The sequence below is a fragment of the Anomaloglossus baeobatrachus genome, chromosome 6, assembly GCF_048569485.1.
Source record: "Anomaloglossus baeobatrachus isolate aAnoBae1 chromosome 6, aAnoBae1.hap1, whole genome shotgun sequence".
NCBI lineage: Eukaryota > Metazoa > Chordata > Amphibia > Anura > Aromobatidae > Anomaloglossus > Anomaloglossus baeobatrachus.
In genome coordinates, this window is record NC_134358.1 from 156,912,890 (window position 1) to 156,926,119 (window position 13,230).

Consider the following 13,230-nt stretch of genomic DNA (forward strand, 5'->3'; position numbering starts at 1 on the left):
AAACCTTATGGAGCTCGAAATTCCTGGGACTTCTAGTGTTAATGCAGGCAGTTATGGGTGCAGGTGGCTCTAAGAAGGGCTACCCCAATCTCAAGACTTGTTCTATGCCTTGTTCTGAGGGTAAGGATTAGTTTATATAAGTAGATAATTGTGAAGCAGTGAATCATGCAGTCGCATCTCACAACTAGCAAACAAGGTTAGGACAAGTGTTTATATAGGACGACAATTAAATTATCGAAAAGTGATTGTTAAATCTAGTCAAATTTATTCAAGTGGAATTCAATTCTACTCAAATTTTAAAAAATTTGTTTTCTGCAGAAATCCATTCTCCAAATTCAGCAAAATAGGGGCTTTTCGACATTATGCTGAACCATAGAGGGTCAGCAAAAGGGTAAAAGAAAAAATGAATACTCACTTTATCGCTCACTTCTCCAGCCACCTCCGCTGCTTGCTCTCCCCCTTCCTTGTCCTCAGTGCCTCTTCTTACCACCACCTCGACACACTAGGTTGATAATTGCACCAAGACTGTACGACGTACACTCTATTCTGGGAATTCTGGATGTCCAGGCCTAGTCGTCTTACGATATCGTGGGTTTCAGCATGCAGAGTTGGTAAGATGTGCTGAGGACCAGTGAGCAGTACAGGGGCCATGGCGCTAAGGACCAGGGACCAGTACATGCTGACAATGAGCAGCAGAGTGAGCAGTGAGGTATTCGTTGCTTTTTATTTCTACATTTTATATTTATTATGCTCTGGGGCATAGAGCCCAGAGTATAATAAGGGACGTTCAATTTGTGGAGAATAAATTAGCTGCAAATTGTAAAATTTTGATGAATTCAACTTTTGTCAGTCCTTCTCATCTCTAGTTACATCGTCACATTGAACATCATGTTCTGTGTTCAAACAAACTAATAATCTGGTGTATTTGTGTTCAATTTTCAAATTCAATCACAAGTGATACTAATTATTTCACATACATGATTTCATAAAGTATTGTTCAAACATTTCTGTTGATACTATACAAAGAATATGTAATCTAATTAACAATAAAAATTAATCAATCTCATGGTTTTATATGAACAGTAGCATTTGGAGTAATAATGATGAATACAATGACGTGAATATGTAACTCGTTCCAGTGCTCCGACTTCTTCTGAACAATTCCCTCAGAACACAATCTTTACCCAATCACTGAAAGCTGTGCCTTCTTAAGAATTACATTCACAGTCCTACTATTTGCGAGTTTAATCATTGAACGAGTGAAAAATCTCATTTACATCACACAATTTCCGTAAGACAATGTAGAAAGGAGCAATCAGCTCACCTGTGCCGGAGCACGGCAAAATACTCCAGTAGCAGCAACTGTCCAAACGATAGCTGGCACTGACATCATATAAGAAATACTTTATTGATCCAGAAATAGAAAAAACACCAAAATGATTTAACACAGCAAAAAAGTTAAAAACACAGGAAAGAAATATGCACTGTGCTCCCAGACAACATGTTTCAGACCTGCACAGTCCTTTGTCCAGCCTTTTTTCATGTGGTCGTCATATTGTGAAAGCCATAACTTTTTCATTTTTTTTTTTTAATACAAAGCTGTATGGAGCTTGCTTTTTGCACAGCTAATCATTTTGTTGTAAGCATAACTTGACAAAGTTTTATTAACTGATTGTTGGAAAAAATATAAGTAAAACAATTTTGCCACTTTTTTGCACTTTAAATTTTACACTATTCACTATGTTGTATAAATAATGTAGAATGGGGACCCTGTCAGCAGGTTTCTGCAATGTAATAATAATAATAATAATAATAATAATAATAACAATAATAAACCTTTATTTCTATAGCGCCAACATATTCCACAGCGCTTTACAATTCAGGAGGTTCATATACCAACAAATAACAGTTATAGAAAATACAATAATTGGAGTAAGGAAAAAAGACAACCCTGCTTGTAAGAGCTTACAATCTACAACATATTAATAATAATAATATGTTGTATAAATAATGTAGAATGGGGACCCTGTCAGCAGGTTTCTGCAATGTAATAATAATAATAATAATAATAATAATAATAACAATAATAAACCTTTATTTCTATAGCGCCAACATATTCCACAGCGCTTTACAATTCAGGAGGTTCATATACCAACAAATAACAGTTATAGAAAATACAATAATTGGAGTAAGGAAAAAAGACAACCCTGCTTGTAAGAGCTTACAATCTACAATGTGATGGGGGAGGAACAAGGTACAAGTGCTTATTTACAATGACAGTCCAGCCATCTCAAGGAAATGGGGGATAGATAAAGGCTTCCTGGCCCAGTTGGCCAGAACCTTGAGATGCATTTGGGTGCCATTGAGTTTGACATGGGGTTATGTTCTGGGAAGGCTTGGAGGTACTATGTGAATTTAGTTCAGTTAGGGAGTGTGATAGGCCACCCTAAAAAGATGCGTTTTTAGGGAGCGTTTGAAGCTGAGTAAGTTGTGATTTGTCCTAGCTTCTTGGGGTAGAGCGTTCCAGAGGATTGGTACAGCTAGGGAGAAGTCTTAGATCCGGGAGTGGGAGGTTTGGATTAGTGGGGGTGTTAGTCGAAAGTCTTTGTAATCTGAAGACAGCATGCTGCAAGTGTTAAAACAGAATTCAGCCCTGCAACTGTTATCACACTGTCTTTTTTTGTTTACCTGCAATGTTAGTTTAAGCCACTTATCTTTATCATTAGTGGGTCTGAGCAGCAGTGAACTATAGTCTGACCGCCCCCTCTGTGATTAGCAGTTTCTATGGAAATGTACACTGAAAGCCTGGTGTGGGCAAGGACAGCTCTGAAAGCTCTGCTACATGTTAAAGATAATATATTTCACTGTGTCAGAATGGCTGCAGCCAGTAATCTGAGTGATACATTTTTGGATTCAGAATCTATTTGCCTAAATCATGCTGCTCTCAGATGAGGTAGCAAAAACCTGCTGACAGATTCCCTTTAACTTTATTCTGTAGGTCAGTGCATATCTGGCTGTATCAAATGTATATAGTTTTAGATACATAATATTTATTATTTTGTACAATACACATTTTGAAAATAACCTACTTGTTTTTGTGTCACCATTTTGTGAGTGCCCTTCGTTTTCCAAGTTTCATCAGCAGAGTTGTATGAGAGCTTCATCTTTGCGATGCAAACTAGTTTTCATCGGTGCCATTTTTTGGAAGATGCATTTTTTTTTATTAAGCTAGTTCACCGTTAGCTGTAGTTGAATTGCTGTTTAGTCCTTGGGTTGATACAATCATAAAATTACCAAATTTATGTAGGGTTTTTTTTTAAGTTTTTGTATTTTGTGCAAGACACTTTTTTTAAAGAAAAACTTTTTTTTCCATCATATTTTGATACCCATGATATTAGTTTTCTTTTAGATTAAATTGTTTGAGGGCTTGTTTTCTCCAGGACAAGCTGAAGATTTTACTGATATCATTTATGGGACAATATGACTTTTTAATTCATTTTTTGGTAAGAAGCATGAACAATAAAATGACACATCTTAAAATTTTATTTATTGTTTTATAGTGTACACCATGCGTATAATTGACATGTTAACTTTATTCTGTGAGTCCATATGATTGATGCTAAAATTCTATATATATATATTTTTGTGTTTTACTATATAAAATCAATTTTAAAACAAATCCTTTTTTTTAAGTTATCATATTGTGAGAGCTATAATTTTTTCATTTTTCTTAATATCCTAATTTTGAGCTGCATGGGGCTTGTTTTCTGCCATTCATTGTGCTGTATACATAATAATAGCATTATAGTATGCATCATTATGAATGCAGCACTACCAATTACCTGTTGTTTTTGCAAGTTTTTGTTCTTACTAAAATTGTAATTTGTGGCTTATATATTTTTTTAAACTTCTTTTGTTAATTGCAATACTATTTTAAAAAAACAGGGCTTGAACATGCAATTCTTTGATCACATTGATAATACCCTGTACTACATCTTTAGTACACTGTATTTTCTAATCCAAGGCTGGGCATAGTGCGGGCCTTGGAGCACATCCGGCCCTCTGTATGTACCAGTCCGATCCGTAGACCAAGACAGGCAACAGGTTTAAATCACTGGACCGAAGGCTGCACAATGCCTTCCCCTGCTGCCACATGAGTTCCAATATTCGTGCTTTCTGCATCCTCAGGTTGGAGACAGTGCTGAATACATTGGTGAATGATGGTACCGCTGGCTCCATTTTCCACCAATCAGCATAAGGCAAAACAGATGCAATGACATTATATCATTGCATGTGCTGTGTGGAGAGTCAGTGCATTAGAGGCTGGAGCAGAGCAGCAGGGGAACAGGAGCGAGGTGAGTATCTAGTGTTTTTCTTGTATGTATGAAGAAAGCTGTGTGGGGTCTCATAATGAATATAGGAGGCTATGTGGGAGTTTAGAAATGTATATAGGAGACTAAATGGGGGTTCAAAGTATATAGAAGGGTATGTGGTGGCTCATAATGTATATAGGATGCTGTCTTTTGGCTCATAATGTTTATAGGAGTCTATGTTAGGGCGCATAATGTATATAGGAGGCTATGTTGGGGCTCCTAATGTACGTTGGAGGCAATGTGGGGTGCATAATGTGTATAGGTGCCTATGTGGATGCTCATACTGTATATTGGAGGCAATGTGGTGGCTCATATTGTATATGGAGAGGCTAGGTTGTGGGCTCATACGGTATACAGGGATCTTTGTGGGGGCTCATACTGTATATGGAGAGGCTATGTTTTGTGCTCATACTGTATATAGGGGGATGTCAGCATGCTGCTCAATATTATGTTAATATTAATATTGAGCAGAATTATTTTCAGCCTATTGGTTTGTCCCTCCATACCAGTCACAATTTCTTATAAGGCCCCTCAGGAAAATTAATTACCCACCCATGATCTAATCTGTCAGTGTTTGCGGCACCACCTCCATCTGGATTTTATAAGCTGATGTTTATGGCAGACATAGAGGCCATTGTTCGACCTCCTTGTTACCATATTAAACATCACTACCATTCCACAATCGCGCTGAGGGGGTACCGATTGGTTGACATAGAGTGTGATCTTCCTATGTGAAACTCCTCACAAGCTGCTGTCACTGTTGACCGCCGTATCTGAGGAATAAATCGCTGGTATCCGGTCCCAGCACCTGTCGCAGCAGTTTAGCTGTGAACAGCTGACCTGTTGCAGATAGCACAAGCACAACTCCTGCCCTTTCCCTGCGGAGTAACTGTACATTGGACTGAATTTTACAAGAATGGGTTAAAAGATTCTATACCTCTACTACTAAAAAAAAACCTGTAACATAATATAATTTTTTCTCTAAATTTCCATGGTTATTTCCTTGTAAATTCTGTTCTGTTTCACTAGGGGGAGCACATTGCCCTCTCATTTATTACGTATTATTAGTTTTTTGGGGCCCTGTATAAATTCCTATGCAGTAGCCCCATCTAGTGGTGGGTTTAGTGACAAAAAATGCAATTATTTACCAATGCGATTTTGTAAAAAGAATCATCAGATCCAATTAGAGAACAGAAAACCCAATCTCAGAATTATTCACCTATCTAGATGAAGTAAAAGGAAATAACAGATATGTTCTGCTGCCCCAGATAACAACAATTGACCCCTTAACTATTCTATATAGTTATTTTATTGTATATCAAGTGTTATCAATTAGGCCACTCTAGACCTCCAGGGATATTAGATATAAACGCATAACAACCTTAGAGCAATATGGATAATTGATAACGATATCTGCACATACATCACACAAGAGATACTAAGTATTAACAGTTATTGACCGGTATTAAACCACTGTTGACCACAGGGAATATTACAGGAATACTATCACTAATCCCTTATCCACTCTATATGTAAATGTGTAAGTGGAAGATGTAATGCATGGAAGAAGTTGGCAGAGTATGATTAAGAAAAGTTGGTGTCTTCGTTGTAGAAGCAAATGGCGCAGACTCCTCAATCCTTCTCCAAATTGTGGATTTTATCCTGTTTGTGCCAGTGTGATATTTGTTAGAAATGTTCATTGCATTGTATCATAAAAGTGATAATACAACATGCCAACAAACGTCATTCAGTGGCAAACTAATATATAAAGCTGAGTGTGTGTATGTATGTATGTGTATATGTCGGCTAACGGAATCCGCACTGTCACATTTACAATCACAACATTTTGCACAGCTGCCTCATTTAACTCAGGGAGTATCATAGACTATGTTTTGAGGGGAAATTTTAACCTTGCACTTTAGCGTTATTCACCCAAAGAAACCCACTTACTTACTATTTGGATATGTGAGGTAATATATTGTCTGTGTTAAAAAACCTTGATATTTATCAGACGGCCTATAGCAACAAATCACAGATCTGCTTCTATTTTGCTACAGGTCATTTATAAGAGCTCTGATTGGTTGCTGTAAGCGACAAAGGAGATTCTTAGTGTAAGACAGCTTATGTGTCAGTTAATATTATTTTGGTGGTGAGAGGGAGATTGGGAGACAGGGAGAGAGGGAGAAGTAGGAAAGAGAGAGTCGGAGGAAGGGTTAGGCACAATGGGAGAGAGGGAGAGGGAGAGAGGGAGATTGGGAGAGAGAGAGTGGGGGAGAGGAAGATTGGTAGAGAGGGAGAGTGGGAGAGAGAGTGGAAGAGAGGGAGCGTGGGAGAGAGGCACAGTGGGAGAGAGGGAGAGGGAGAGAGGGAGATTGGGAGAGAGAGTGGGGGAGAGGAAGATTGGTAGAGAGGGAGAGTGGGAGAGAGGTAGAGTGGAAGAGAGGGAGCGTGGGAGAGAGGCACAGTGGAAGAGAGGGAGAGTGGGAGAGAGACAGAGAGAGACTTAGTTACTATCCCGGGCATCGGCGGTTACTACAGCTAGTAAAAAATATAACTCAATGTATTTTTCTGCCTTGAGAAAATTGCTTGGAATAGACTTTTTAATATTCTCTATATGGTTTTGTTTTATATGACTGTGGATGACATGTTTAACATATGTTGTCCTTCATGAATATACATCATCTTTCCTTTGGGCTACTTTGTGCATTGAATGTGCCATAATTGAATACTATTTACAAGGCAACCATTTCATGAATTTAATTTAATTACAGGAAGGCTATATAACATCCTTACAAGGGCCATCAAACAGAAGTCAATTCTTGGTTGGCTTTACAAGGGAAAAACATTTGTTTATGTAGATTATGAAGTAATCAGAAGCACTCAGTGCTTTTACTGTGAAAGTGTATAAAATTATATGGAGCGATGGTAAAAGCTTACAATAAATATTGATGGACTCTTTGGATTGATAGCTTATTCTATTTTAAGTTAGAGAATATATCAATTCGGTGCATTGCCAAATTCTATGCTGTAATTGTCAGAATGGGCAGCTATCTCCTAGGCCAGAGAGTGTTGCGGTACAGTCAGGGAGCTGCAGTAAAAAGTGCATTAAACAAAATAAATAGCAATACATTACTCCCAGGCAGAGATTTATAAAGCAGCTAGGAAACTGCAATTAGTAAAATTTGCTCGAATTCCCTCAGGTTTCCGTGAAGACTATAAAAGGGTTTTAAAAACGTCTTTCATTTATATTGTCATTCCTTCTAAAGCCAAGTCATTTTGCTTCATTTCTAAAGTTCACCTGTCATCAAAACATTTTGCCAATCTATGAACTTGATGATGCCCACATCATTTACCTAGGAAATATTGCACCTTTTATATTACAGCCTCCATAACTTTGCAGATCTGTACAAATGCCAGTGACACAAGGAACAAATCATCGCTCAGCTCCAGGAAACGCTTCAATCCCTTAAAAGTAACTTGTCATATTGAACATGCTGTCCTAGCTCTGTGCAGCATATAAGGGAGCGGAAGTGGAGCAGATTAATATACACCAGAAATCTTTGGACAGTGACCGAATCTTCGTGATTTCAGCTCTGCATGCCACTATTTTTTATTTAAATGAAATAACTGAGATGCAATTAATATATAGACTTTCAGGTTTAATTAAAAAGGTTGAACAAAAACATCCTGCGAAGCATTTAGGAATTGCAACCATTTTTTTACAAAACCTCCTCATTTCAGGGGTTGAAAAATAATTGGGAAAATTTACTTTGATTTACTTAAATAAATTGTTAATTTTTAATACTTTGTAGAGAATCCTTTGCAGGCAATGACTGCCTGAAGTGAGGCAGCAATGGACGTCACCAAATGCTGGGTTTCCTCCTTGGTGATGCATTGCCGGCCTTTGCTACAGCTGACTTTATTTTTTACTTGTTTGTATGTCTTTCTGCCTATGTTGTGTCTTAAAGGGAGTTTGTCAGCACATTTTTGCTACCTCATCTGAGAGCAGCATAATGTAGAGAGAGAGTCACTGAGTTCAACCATGCATCACTTATATTACTGTGTGCAGCTGTTCTGACACAGTGAAAGATTTTATATGTAGTACTGCTAGGAGAGCTGCAACCGCTCACCTCAGGCTTTTAGTGTACTTTTCCATAGAGAGAAGTTGCTAATCACTGTGGGGGCGGAGTCAGACTGCACCTCACAGCTGCTCAGATCCACTAATGATAAAGATAAGAAGCTTATACTATCATTACAGGTAAAAAAAAAAAGACTGTGAGATAAGAGATGCAGGGTTGAAGTCTCTGTTTTAACTCTTGCAGCATGCTGTCTTCAGATTACATTGCAGAAACCTGCTCACAGAGTCCCTTTAAGTATGTAAAATGCATGCCCCATGTTGTGAGCACCAGTGTTTGACTAGGCCATTGCAGAATATTCCACTTCTTTGTTTGTAAAACTCCTGTGTTGCTTTCGCTTTTCTTGTAGCTCGTTTTCCATCTGTATTCTGAAGCGCTATTCAATCAACCTTCCAGCATTGGATTGAATCTGAGCAGAAAGTATAGCACTGTACACTTCAAAATTCATCTGGCTGTTTCTGTCTTCAGTCACATCAATAAACACTTGTGACACAGGCCCATTAGAAGCCATACATGTTCAGCCATCACACTGCCTTCACCATGTGTTACATAGGATGTTTTGTGCTTTGGATCATGAGCCGTTCTAGGACCTCTCCATACTTTCTTTTTCCCATCATTCTGGTATAAGTTGATCTTTGTTTCATCTCTCCAAAGAATGCTTTTTCTAGAACTGAGCTGGTGTCTTTAGATTTTTTTTGGTCAAAGCCTAATCTGGCCTTTCTATTTTTAAGGCTGATTACTGGTTTGCACTTTGGTGCTGGAGCCTCTGTATTTCTTCTTAAAAAGTTTTTTTTTATTGTTGACTTAGATACTAAAACACCTAGTTTCTGAAGAGTGGTTTTCATTTGGGCAGATGTTGTGATGGAGTTTTTCTTCACCATGAAAAAGATTCTGTGATCATCCATCACTGTTGTCTTCTGTGGACGTCCAGGCCTGTTTGAGTTCCCAAACTCACCAATGAGCAGAATTGTTTTGCAGAATGTATCAAACTGTTGGCTTTGTCACTCCTAACATTTCTTTTATCTCTCTGGTGCATTTCTTATTGTTTTTAAGCCTAATAATGCTTTCTCTTCCACTGAGAGCTCCTTTGACCACATGTTGTGGTTTTATAGCAACAGCTTCCAAATGCAAATGCAACACCTGGAATCAGCTCCATACCTTTTATCTGCTTAATTGATGATGGATTAACAGGGGGAAGCTATGTAGCCCATTAAAGAGCTATTGAGATAATTGTCTAATTACTTTTGGTGCCTTGAAAATGAGGCAGCTACATATTAAATAGTTGTCATTTCTAAACCCTTACTAGGATGTGAATACCCTCATAATAAAGTGGAGAGTCTGCACTTTAAGCCCATATTGATTATTTAACTGTATCTTGAATATATTTTGGTAAACAGCTAAAATGACAAAACTTATGTCACTGTCCAAACATTTCCGGTCCTAACTGTATAATTTGGTTAGAAAAGATTTAATGTAACTTATAATTTATTGGTTTGAATTTGTGTTAATTTTAAGTTAAGAAGGACATTCATACTCAGTACGTGGAGCCTTCATATATTAGTATACATGCAATGATACCTGTTAAGCGGGCTTTACACGCTACAATATATCTTACGATGTGTCGGCGGGGTCACGTCGTAAATGACGCACATCCGGCATCGTAAGTTATATTGTAATGTGTGACAGCTACGTGCGATTGCGATTGAAGTTAAAACGTTCATCGCACGCACGTTGTTCAATTCCTAAAAATTGAACGTGAGGTTGTTCAATGTTCCCGAGGTAGCACACATCGCAGTGTGTTCACCCCGGGAATGATGAACAGATCTGACCTGCGCCTGCAATGCGGAAGGAAGGAGATGGGCAGGATGTTTACATCACGCTCATCTCCGCCCCTCCGCTTCTATTGGCCGGCTGCCGCGTGACAACGATGTGACGCCGAACGTCCCTCCCACTCCAGGAAGTGGACGTTCGCCGCCCACATCGAGATCGTATGGAAGGGTAAGTATGCGTGACAGCAAATAATCGTTTGTGCAACACGTTCAACAAATTGAACGTGTCGCACATACGATGGGGCGGTTACGATCGCATACGATATCGTATGCTTAATCGTAACGTGTAAAACAGGCTTTAGTCATTGGACAGGACTTCCCACATGACTCCTAAGCCCAGAATGAGAAAAGATTTACAATACTAAAAAACAAGCTAGTTTTAATTTTTCCCCCACAAAATACATATAAATTTATTCTGCTTACTACACCGTGTGCAGAATTATTAGGCAAGTTGTATTTTAGAGGATTTTTTTTTATTATTGATCAACAACTATGTTCTCAATCAACCCAAAAGAATCATAAATATCAAAGCTTAATATTTTTGGAAGTTGGAGTGGGGCTTTTTTTTAGATTTGGCTATCTTAGGAGGATAGCTGTTTTTGCAGGTAACTATTACTGTGCAGAATTATTAGGAAACTTAATCAAAACCAAATATATTCCCATCTCACTTGTTTATTTTCACCAGGTAAACCAATATTGCTGCACAAAATTTAGAAATAAATATTTCTGACATGCTAAAACAAAATCCCAATAAATTAGTGCCCAATATAGCCACCTTTCTTTATGATGACACTCAACAGCCTACCATCCAAACATTCTGTCAGTTGCTTGATCTGTTTATCAATATTGTGTGCAGCAGCCACCACAGCCTCCCAGACACTGTTCCGAGAGGTGTAGTTTTCCCTCCTTGTAGATCTCACATTTTATGAGGGACCACAGGTTCTCTATGGGGTTCATATCAGGTGAACAAGGGGACCATGTCATTATTTTTTCACCTTTTAGACCTTTACTGGCCAGCCACGCTGTGGAGTAGTTGGATGCATGTGATGGAGCATTATCTTGCATGAAAATCATGTTTTTCTTGAACGATACCGACTTCTTCCTGTACCACTGCTTGAAGAAGTTGGCTATTTGTCATGAAACTCTTGATTGTTTGGTGATCACGCTTCAAAAGTTTGGCAATTTCCAGACTGCTGCATCCCTCTGCAAGACATCTCACAATTTTGGACTTTTCAGAGCCCGTCAAATCTCTCTTCTGACCCATTTTGCCAAAGGAAAGGAAGTTGCCTAATAATTAAGCACACCTTATATAGGGTGTTGATGTCATTACACAACACTCCTCCTTATTACAGAGATGCACATCGCCTGATTTACTTAATTGGTAGTTGCCTCTCAAGCCTATACAGCTTGGAGTAGGACAACATGTATAAAAAGTATCTTGTGATCAAAATACTCATTTGCCTAATGATTCTGCACACAGTGTAGCGTGTGATCGGTTTTGGTTATGTAATGGCTTGGCTGACATAATTTTTATTATTTTTGTGTTATTGCTTTCCATACCATTTGAATTGAAAAGTTTTTGGGTTGTTTGTTTGTTTTTTAAGGTATTAGACTGTGTGATGTAATTTAAATGCAATCAGTGTTTTATCAGCAGGAGATTTTCACTATGGGACTAGGGGTCACATGCATGCCAGACTAGCTTATCTGTGTAACCCCACCACTGATTGGCAGCTTGCTCCCAATGCACAGTGTACACATGAAGCTGACAATCAGGGATGTGGGCAGGGTTATATCCACTTCAGTTATTTGAATGCTGCTACATCTGCAACAGAGAAAACACAGATTTTAGAAAAAAAAATGCATCAAGCAGTCCAGCAAATGATATATTGCTGGAATCAGACTCTCAGTCTCTACATATTTTTTGCTCTCAGATTCCATAGCAAACACCTGCTGACAAATTTTCTTTAAAATTTTGAAAAAAAAAAACCTACCCCAAAATGTATTTTTTTACATCATTTCACAAATTCCCACTTGAAAGGGTGTTACAGATATTAAAATGAATTTCCCATTTTATTTTTGCTCTGATTGAATTGTAAAGATTTGGGTGATCACGGCGTTTTATATAGAAAAAAACCTCAACAGGATATTAGTACATCATTTGTGCTAGATCAGTAAGGCTCAGTGGGAACGGCTCTGTGTTCTGGTAACAAAAGGGAGATTTCAAAAATGGGACACCTCCGTGATGTCCTTATGTCCTACAGGGAGATAATTGGTCCGTCCTGAACAACCCTGCTAACTGTATTTCACTGGGCTTCTGTGAATGAGATTTTGGATAAACCTAAAGGCCAAGTCACACTAAACAACTTACCAGCGATCCCAACAACGATCCAACCTGATAGGGATCGCTGGTAAGTTGCTAGGTGGTCGCTGGTGAGATGTCACACTATCCCACCAGCAACCTGACCTGGCAGGGATCGCTGGAGCATCGCTACACGTGGAAGTATGCTGCGCTTGGTAACTAAGGTAAATATCGGGTAACCAACCCAATATTTACCTTGCTTACCAGTGCACACCGCTGGCTCCCTTCACACCTAGCCACAGTACACATCGGGTTAATTACCCGATGTGTACTCTGCTACGTGTGCAGGTAGCAGGGAGCCGGCTTCTGCGCTGGTAACCATGGTAAACATTGGGTAACCAAGAAGCCCTTCCCTTGGTTACCCGATATTTACCTTCGTTACCAGCGTCCGCCGCTCTCACACTGCCAGTGCCGGCTCCCTGTTCCCTGCACTCATAGCCACAGTACACATCAGGTTAATTACCCGATGTGTACTCCGGCTACATGAGCAGGGAGCCGGCACTGACAGCTGAGAGCGGTGGACGCTGGTAACG